Source organism: Mustela lutreola, chromosome X, assembly GCF_030435805.1.
Source record: "Mustela lutreola isolate mMusLut2 chromosome X, mMusLut2.pri, whole genome shotgun sequence".
NCBI lineage: Eukaryota > Metazoa > Chordata > Mammalia > Carnivora > Mustelidae > Mustela > Mustela lutreola.
The window spans coordinates 19,600,739-19,610,741 of NC_081308.1; positions in this window are offsets into that span (position 1 = coordinate 19,600,739).

Sequence of the window (10,003 nt, forward strand, 5' to 3'; positions counted from 1 at the left end):
CGCTGGGGGAGCGGGAGCGGGTGTGGGAGTGGGGTGGGGGCAGGGCTGTCCCACGCCCGCGGGGCCCCACGTTCAAGCCGGCCACGCCGGCGGGCCCCACCGAGGGAATAATGCGGCCGGGCGCTGCTCTGCGGGCCCGGCCGAACGCGCTTTCCCTCGTGGCGTCGCCGTCGGGGCTGGGAACGCTCGGCGGTGCTCGTCTCCGCGCTGCGGTCCCGCTTAGTCTACGCGAGCGGTGGGCTAAAGCTATAGCGGTGCGCCCACCCTGGACAAGTTGAGGATTGGGACGCCCGGAAAATGTCATTTTGCATCTTAAACACCGCGGTGGGGTTGGGGTGGAGGAATCTGCGACGACGGGCGGGAAGCCTTGCCATAGCTACCTGTTATAAAATTGACTACATCTGCGCCAAATGACATCATTTTTGTAAGGCAATTTGCAGGGGGTTATTGCGTCATAGTTCCACTTGGCTTATTACACAACGATTACACGTTTCGGAAATGCATTTCCCAGAGGTGGGAAAATTCATAGAAAACGGCATGTCTGCACCACACAGAAATGTCGGATCTAAAAACGCTGTTCTATTTGCGTCAAAATAAGATGGCAAGAACGAACATTCAGAGAGCAGCGATTTGGGGGGTGGCTATTCTTTTTAAGTAAATCAGCTGTAGAATTCTAGCTAATGCTTTTAAAACGCCGCCTTTCTTGATTTAAAAATATTAAAACACTATAGGACTGTTCTGTAAATTTGTTATTGTGAAATCAATCTCTTTGTGAGAAAAATGTGAATGACAGAAATACACAGCTGGAGGCCAGTGGTTCTACAGCTAACCTTAAATTAAGCCATCCGTTGCCCATTTCTAATCCTAAACTGAGGAATTTCTCCTACCCCAACCCCCACCCCATCCCCCGCCGCCATTTTCTCTCTAGACCAATATCCTGATGAATTTACAGTGAGGTGTGTGGCTAAAAGCGATCATTATCTCTTTCTAGCAAACTTGAACATGTCATGTTTCCCAAGAGGCCAAGATAGCACACGGTGTACTGTTTTGCTGAAGTAGACTAGTTCGTGGGAAAAAAATAAAGAATCACCTGAATCCTTTGGAAACAGGGAAATAAGCTTAACTTTTCTGACTTAAACTATAAAACGAGCTTTTCCGACTTAAACTATAAAACGAGCTTTAAAAAACTATAAGCCCTAAAATACAGCATACATTCAACTTTGAATATTTGAGTTTTCATACATTATTCTTGAACATTTAAAAGTGGTGAATTTTATTTTTGTGTACTAGCGAACAAGCTTATATTTTGAAGTATATATTACATAGTGTAGTAGTGACCTATCTAGAGAGAAACTTAGGTTCTTGACTAAAGCAGGAACCAAAATGTGTCTGTGTTCTATGTAGCTGGTATGTACACCTACAGTGAGTGATGTCCTAAACCATTGTGATTAGTACATCCTTATTATGACATTACCAGGCCTCATATGTGGCATTAAAATTTTGTCCAAAAGGCTCTTTTTTTTAATGGCCTTTTAAAAAAAGATTTTATTTATTTATTTGACAGAGAGAGATCACAAGTAAACAGAGCAGCAGGCAGAGAGAGCAGGGGAAGCAGGCTGCCTGCGGAGCAATGGGGCTGGATCCCAGGACCCTGAGATCATGACCTGAGCTGAAGGCAGAGGCTTTAACCCACTGAGCCACCCAGGCACCCCAAGGCTCTTTTTTAAAAAATACCATTTCTGAAACTAGGCAGTGTCTTTTCATCAATCCGTATATTTACTATGTAGAGTCCATTCCTGGGTGTGAGTGGGGGGAAGGGAGGGGTGAGGGCGTAGGGGTTCTGGGGTTCTGTTTAATCAATGATACCTCTTTCACTCTCATTTTTTTTAGAGTGTTTTATAGAAGGGTCTAGTACAGTAAAGAGCATTCTGCTTCTCTGAGACCAAGCAAAGTTAAACCACGTCATTTAAATAAACTAACTCCTCCAGGTAATTCCTGTATTCAATTACTTTTCCCACCAATTACTGGAAAGTAATGGGAGCTCCCAAATACCTTGAGGGCATCCTTTCACATTGGTAGAGTCCCACAGGGCAAATGGAAGCTGTCTTTTCCTAGCCCTCTAACTTAAGTATTTGAGAATACTCCTCAAATCCGCTGCCTTGCTGTCTGCAATGTCCCGAGGCATGCTGGAGGCTTGGGTCTAAGAGGCGGTAGAGTGGGAAGGAAGTTGCAACCTGGAGGTTAGGAGGATTTAGGATACTGCACAATCTTACCCTGCCCCCACTTTTTTTTTTTTTTTTTTTAAGCAGTCAAGGCTTTTTAGAAACCTAGAGTCTGCAGTCAGGTAATTGTCTTGGTAATCCCTTTGCATGTAACTGGCTCCCACCTTAACCTCTGGGAATCGAATTACATCTTCAGTGAACTCTGACAAGGTTACACGTGCATCTCTTTCCTCTTTAACACTGTTTGGACAGGCGCCCTATAGTCGATCAGGGGTTTTAAGGCATCTTGGTTTTAAGGCATCCTGGCTGGCTCAGTTGGAGGAGCATGCAACTCCTAATCTCAGGATCCTAAATTTGAAACCCACATTGAGTGTGGAGATTACTTTTTTAAAAATAAGCTTTTTAAAAATATTAGTAATATTTTAATATTATTTATTAATTCTTATTAATAAATTTTATTAATTATTTATTAGTTCTATTAAATATTAATTAATATTTCGATATTTATTTAATAATAATTATTATTATTTATTTAAAATTTAAATTTTGGGGGCGCCTGGGTGGCTCAGTGGGTTAAAGCCCCTGCCTTCAGCTCAGGTCATGATCCCATGGTCCTGGGATCGAGCCCCGCATTGGGCTCTCTGCTCAGCAGGGAGCCTTCTTCACCCCCATCTCTACCTGCCTCTGCCTACTTGTGATATCTCTCTCTCTCTCTCTCTCTGTCAAATAAATAAATAAATAAATAAAAATCTTTAAAAATTTTTTTAATTTTTAAATTTAAAAAATTTACAAAATTATTTAATAATAATAATAAATAATGCAATCTGAGAGTCCCCAAATTTTCCAGCCTTTAAAGTTTGTTGTTTTTACAACCCCATAGAATAATTTGATCCTTGGAGCGCCTGGGTGGTAAAGGTCTGCCTTTGGCTCAGGTCATGATTCCAGAGTCCTGGATCGAGCCCCACATTGGGGCTCCCTCCTCCACGGGGGAGCCTGCTTCTTCCTCTCTCTCTGCTGCTCCCTGGGTTTGTGCACTTGCACTCTCTCTCTTCCTCTCTGTCAAATAAATAAAATGTTTAAAAAAAATAACTTGAGCCTTTATGTTGCATGACTAACAGGAAATGGGTGTCTTCATGAATGTTGGAGGATTGGGCTAATGCCTACATGCCTTGGTTGTTGCTGGTCACCTGTCACTTGGAATGGCTCCTTGTAGTTTCTCTCCTATTATCTCTAGCCTCTGGTCTGTCACCACCTCTCCACGTTTCTCCAGTATTCCCTGTGTACTTCCCAACTCACAAACCTGACTCTCCCTCCAGTCCTCTAGCAAAGCAGAAACCCAAGGCCATCACAAGGAAACTTCAGTCTCTCTAATTAGCAATAATCACGCTTCAGATAAACCTCATTGGTTTACGATACTGCCACTGCGCAAATCTTTTTAAACAGGACATGGCTTCTCTGGTCATCTCTAAGCCAGATTTGTGGCCATTAGGTGGGAACCCTTTGCTAAGCATAGGAAAGGGTTTGTCCCAGTTCTCTTCCCCAAACTCATGAGCCTTTAAACCCATCCCCTGGGCCCAGCTAGGAGAGTGCCAGGTCCCTAAACAAAAGGAATATGGGCACACACACAAAAAGCCTTCAGAGAGTACACCCCCTCCATGAGATAGTGTGTATTTGAAGTATTTATATTTGTGTTCGTTTATCAGTGTGGGGAGTTACCTCAACGTAAAGGAATTAATAACTTATCTCTGTATGGCCGAGAGGACTCAACAATGTGATTCTTTCTGGAACCAAATGCTTCTTCATGTTTCACTTCCATCCATAAAGCCCTAGCAAGCAATTCTCTGCTGGCAGTTGTGAGAATAACTGCTTTGTGCTTGAGGCCAGCAGCTAACAAGGGTTTAGAAACATTCAGGGTTGTTCTCACAGTCCCCAACACATTGTGACAGGTTTAGACAACATGGGGTGCTCTGTGAGCAAGCACAAAGGTAGGGGGATGTAATCCGGGCTTGAGATGGTCAAGCAAGCCTTCTCAGAGGCAGTAACTTCTAAATTCAATCCAAAGGGAAGAAGTACAGGGGAAAGGGAAGAGAGTAAAGGACCTCCTACAACCCAGTCTGTTTCAGGCCTAGGAGAGGCAGCAAGGCAGCTTTATTTAGAGAGCCGCTGGTAATTTAGTAGGATTCCAGTGTAGGACACAAGAAGGGGAGAGGAAAAAGAAAAAACCCACGAAGGCTGCTGAGTATAGACTGAGGCAGTGAAGGCTTCACCCCGCTTTTGTGGCCTCTCACACCATGCTCTTTTTTTTTTTTTTTTTCATAAGATTTTATTTATTTATTTGGTGGAGAGAGAGCACAAGTAGGTAGAGCGGCATGGCACACAGAGGGAGAGGGAGAAGCAGGCTCCTCACTGAGCAGGGAGCCGGATGCGGGGCTCAATCCCCGGACCCCGGGATCATCACCTGAGCCAAAGGCAGACTCATAACAGACTGAGCCACCCAGTGCCCCACGCCGTGCTCTATCAACTGTACCATTGCTATTATACTGATGAACATACTAAATGATCTTGGTTTTTACTCCTATATAATTCCATAAATTGTTCAGTTACTATAGTAATCTACTAGTAATCGAATCTCTGCTGATTTACTTGTTCATGCCATCAGTATTTATGAGGGCCTACTCTGTGCCAAGTCTGTACTAAGCACTGGGAATCTGTCAGTGACCAAAACATATAACAATCCTTGCCATCTCAAAGATTAAATAAATGGGGTAATAAAATAAATAAGCAAATTATGGGGCCTATTAGAGTGTGATGAGTGTTACAGGAAAAAACAGAGCAGGATAAAGAGATTAGGAGTGTTGAGGTGAGAGCTATTCCAGTTTTACCTGGGATGGCCAAGTTAGGGAGTTGCATTTCGCTTACAGGAGGTGAAGGACCAGACTGTGTAAAGCCTTGTAGACCACTGTAAGGGCTTTGGCCATGGAGAGATTGGGAACCATTGGAAGCTCAGCAATATAATTCACACTATAATTCATAATAAGAGTTTAGGCATAATGTAATGTACAACATGATGACTATAGCCAGCACTACTATATGCGGTATTTGTAAGTTGCTAAGCGAGTAAATCGTAAAAGTTCTCATTGCAAGAAAAAAATGGTTTTTTCTCTTCTATCTGTATGAGATGATGGATGTTAACTTATTATGGTCATCATTTCACAATGTATTTATGCCAAGTCATTACTGAAAGAAAACCAAGCATACACACACACACACACACACATACACACACACACATGAATAATAAAATAGGCTATTTTAAAATGTAAGTGGACAAATGTGGAGGCAGGAAGATGGGTAAGGAGACTTGTCTAACAATGGAATAGAATAGAGGTTAAAGGGGAGACTTGGGGAAGGGGCCAGACTGTAGATATTCTGAAGGTAAAGCCAACAGGGTTTCCTGGATGTAGGGGAGCCAAGGATGTCACCTAGGCTTCCAGCCTGAGTGACTGGAAGGATGGAACTGACATTTCCTGAGATGGGGAAGACCCCAAGAGGAACAGGTTTGAAGGAGTTGTGGGAGAAAGGACAAGGGGGCATGCCAAGGGGAGGTAGCTGTCCCGGAGAACAGGGAGCCGGTGTAGGAGATCAGAGTGTGGATGCTACCAGCAGGAGAGACAGGTACTAGAAGTGGGTCAACGTCCACCATGGATAAAAGGTGCAATGAATGTTGCCATGTTAACTGAGTAGATTCACTTTGAAATGCAGTGTAGACAATGTCCCCTTGCAAATGAAAATGTCAGAAAAAACAAATGTTTAAAAAGTTAATCATTTTTGTCCTCCTTCTGAAACAATGAAAAATAACACTATGCTTCAGAAGCCTCAACAGTGCAAGCCACATATTCATGAGGTGTTTTTGAGATTCCCAAGGGACTGAGTGAAGTAGAGCAAGGACTGGGCCCCGGGGCACTCCTGTTAGGGAGTCATCCAGGGGAAAGATAGAGGAGTAGCCAGTGAGATACTGGTAAAAACAAAGAACGTGGTATACCAAGCCAGATTAAAAATGAAAGTATTGGGACGCCTGGGTGGCTCAGTTGGTTAAGCAGCTGCCTTCGGCTCGGGTCATGATCCCAGCGTCCTGGGATCGAGTCCCACATCGGGCTCCTTGCTTCGCAGGGAGCCTGCTTCTCCCTCTGACTCTGCCGCCTTCCACTCTGTCTGCCTGTGCTCGCTCTCGCTCGCTCTCTCTGACAAATAAATAAAATCTTTAAAAAAAAAAAATGAAAGTATTATAAGTTGTTAAACATCCACTATCTATAAAAGATGAAATGAATGTCACCATTTTAATGGAATATATTTACTTTGAAACACAATGCACACAATGCCCCCTTGTAAATGAAAATGTTAAAAAAGAACAAATTTCCTCCAAAGTTAATCGTCTTTATGTTCTTTATGAACCAATGAAAAGCAACACTATACTTTAGAAGCCTCAAAGTACAAGCCACATATTCATAAGCACTGCATTTCGGTAGATGTGCATGCAAACTCACACACACACACACACACACACACACACACGTACACACCCTAAGTGTGAGTGCCAGAGTTGAGGTGAGTGGGAGCAATGAAGAGATGCTATATGGTGTTTGCTCAATGAAAGAAGTGAAAAAAAAAATAAAGCCTTCAGTAATAAGTGTTGCCAGAAGCACAGCTTTGGGGTTTGGGGAGTGTGGTTAAGGGTAGAGACGGGATTGAATCCAGGCTCTGAGGTTATTTATTGCTCCGAAAACTAAATTCTTAAAAAAAAAACAGTGATCACATAGCTCTCTGGGGACAAAGTGTCTTTGTCAGTACAGGGCAGAGAGGGACTTCAGGTAAGTCAGTTCTGGCTGCCACAGCTTGGGGGTGGTAGCTGCAGTGGAAGCAGGGGAAGCATTCCTCAAACAACTGGGCCCAGGCTTGGCAGGAAGGCCTGAAGAGCTTCTTGCTGTCCAGTGATGTGAGGGGCGCAGCACTGTTTGGGGAGGGGGGGCACTGGAATGCTAAATATAGGTAACGCAGGATAGTCCCATGGGATGGAAGCCTCGATGGTGATTCTCCCTAAATTGATCTGCAGATTAAAAACAATCCATATCAAAAACCCAGCAGGCTTTTTTTTCCTTTTCTTTTCTTTTCTTTTTTTTTTTTTTTTTTGGCAGAAATGGACAGACTGATCCTGAAATTCATATGGAAATGCAAAAGCTCTAAAAGGGCCAAAGTGGTTTTGAAAAAGGACATAGTTAAAAGAGACGCTTTCCAGTTTCAAAATGCACTATGAAACTACAGAAATCAAGACAGTGTTGTACTGGCATAAGTATAGACATATAGATCAATGGAACAATATTGAGGGTCCAGAAATAAACCGTTTATTTTTTAATAAACCCTTTTATGGCCAATTTATTTTCTACAAAGATGCCAAGGCAACGCAATAGGGAAGAGATTGTCTTTTCAACAAATAGTGCTGGGACAATCGGATATCCGCATGTAAAAAGAGCTAAGCCCTTTTGGATGGAGTTAAACCCTTTCTTCACACTTTACATAAAAATGAACTCAAAATAGGTCATAGACCTAAATATAAGAGCTGAAACTATCAACCTTTGAGAAGAAAACCTAAGAGTAAATTTTTGTGAACTTGGGCTAGGCAAAGTGTTCTCTTTTTCTATTTTTTAATTTTTTATTTTTTTAAAGATTTTATTTACTTATTTGATGTGGGGGCGGGGGGACACAAGCAGCAGGAGTGGGAGAGGAAGAAGCAGCCTTCCTGCTGAGCAAGGAGCAGGATATGGGGCTTGATACCAGGACCCTGGGATCATGACCTGAGCTTAAGGCAGACGCTTAACAACTGAGCCACCCAGGCGCCCCTAGATAAAGTGTTCTTAAGTATGATACCAAAAGCATGATTCATAAATGAAGAAATAACTTGGACTTCATCAAAGCTAAAAACTTTTGCTCTTCAAAGATACCACTAAGAAAAGGAAAAGACAAGCGACCGGCTGGAAGAAAACATTTGCTAATCATGTGTCTGATAGAGACTGGTATCCAGAATCCATAAAGAACTCTTACAACTCAATAATAAGAAAAATAAGCAACCCAATTTAAGAACGGGCTGGAATAATAGAAGAAATATGAATGGCTAATAAGTACGTGAAATGATGCTCAATACATCATTAGTCATTAGAGAAATGCAAATGAAATCTGCATCTACTTGAATATCTATAATAAAAAGAAAAAAACAGTATCAAGCGTTGTTGAGGATGTGGAGAAACTGGAGCCTTCATACATTGCTGGTAGGAATGTAAAATGTGCACCCTCTTTAGAGTTTGTTCAGGGGCGCCTGGGTGGCTCAGTCATAAAGCGTTGCCTTTGGCTTGGGTCATGATTTCAGGAAACTGGGTTCAAGCCCTGAATCCGGCTCCCTGCTCACCAGGAAGCCTGCTTCTCCCTCTCTCACTCCCCCTGCTTGTGTTCCCTCTCTTGTGTGTCTCTGTCAAATAAATAAATCTTTTTTTTAAAGATTTTTTAAAAAATTTATTTGACAGAGCGAGAGAGAGCAAGAGAGGGAACACAAGCAGGGGGAGTGGGAGAGGGAGAAGTAGGCTTCCCACAAAGTGGGGAGCCTGATGTGGGGCTTGATCCCAGGACGCTGGGATCATGACCTAATCCGAAAGCAGATGCTTAATGACTGAGCCACCCGGGTGCCCCTACATAAAAAAAAATCTTACAAAAAAAAGTTTGACTGTTCCACAAAATGTTAAACATAGATTTGCCATCAGACTCAGCAATTGCACAACTAGATATTTACCAAGAGAAAGAAAACATGTTTTCATAAAAATGTGTACAGCAATGTTCACAGGAGCATTATTCACAACAAAAACTTTTACATCAATGTTCATAGCAGTATTATTCACTATAACCAACAATCCAAATACCCATCAACTGGTGAAAGAATTAACAAAATGTGGTATACCCATACATGGAATTAACTCAGGAATAAAAAGGGATGAACTGCTATTTTTTTTAAATATTTCATTTATTTATTTGACAGAGATCACAAGCAGGCAGAGAGGCAGGCAGAGAAGCAGGCTCCCTGCTGAGCAGAGAGCCTGACTCCGCTCGATCCTAGGACCCTGAGATCATGACCTGAGCCGAAAGCAGAGGCTTCAACCCACTGAGCCACCCAGGCGCCCCAGGAATGAACTGCTATTGATAGATACTATGACATGGATGAACCTCAAAACCACTATGCTTAGTGAAAGAAGCCAGATGCAAAAGACTACGTTTTATATGATTCCAATTACGTGAAAGTTCCAGAAATCATCCGTAGAGACAAAGGCCTTTAGTGGCTGCCCCGGGGCCAGAGATGGAAAGGGGGACTGACTGCAGATAGACATGAGGGATCTCTTGGGAGTGACAGAAATATTCAAAATCTGGATTGTGGTTACACAGCTCTGAAAATTTACTAAAAATCACTGAATTGTATACTTGAAGTGGGCGAGTTTCATGGTATGCAATTTTACCTCAAAGCTAACTTTAAAAAAAAAAAGAGAGATTTGGGGATTAGTTTTTTTTTTTTTTTCTATTTACTTATTTGAGAGAGAGAGAATGAGAGAGAGCGAGAATGAGAGGGGGTAGGGTCAGAGAGAGATGCTAGGCAGGGAGTCTCATGTGGGGCTAGATCACAGGACTCCAGGATTATGACCTGAGCAGAAGGCAGTCACTTAACCAACTGAGCCACCCAGGCACCCACC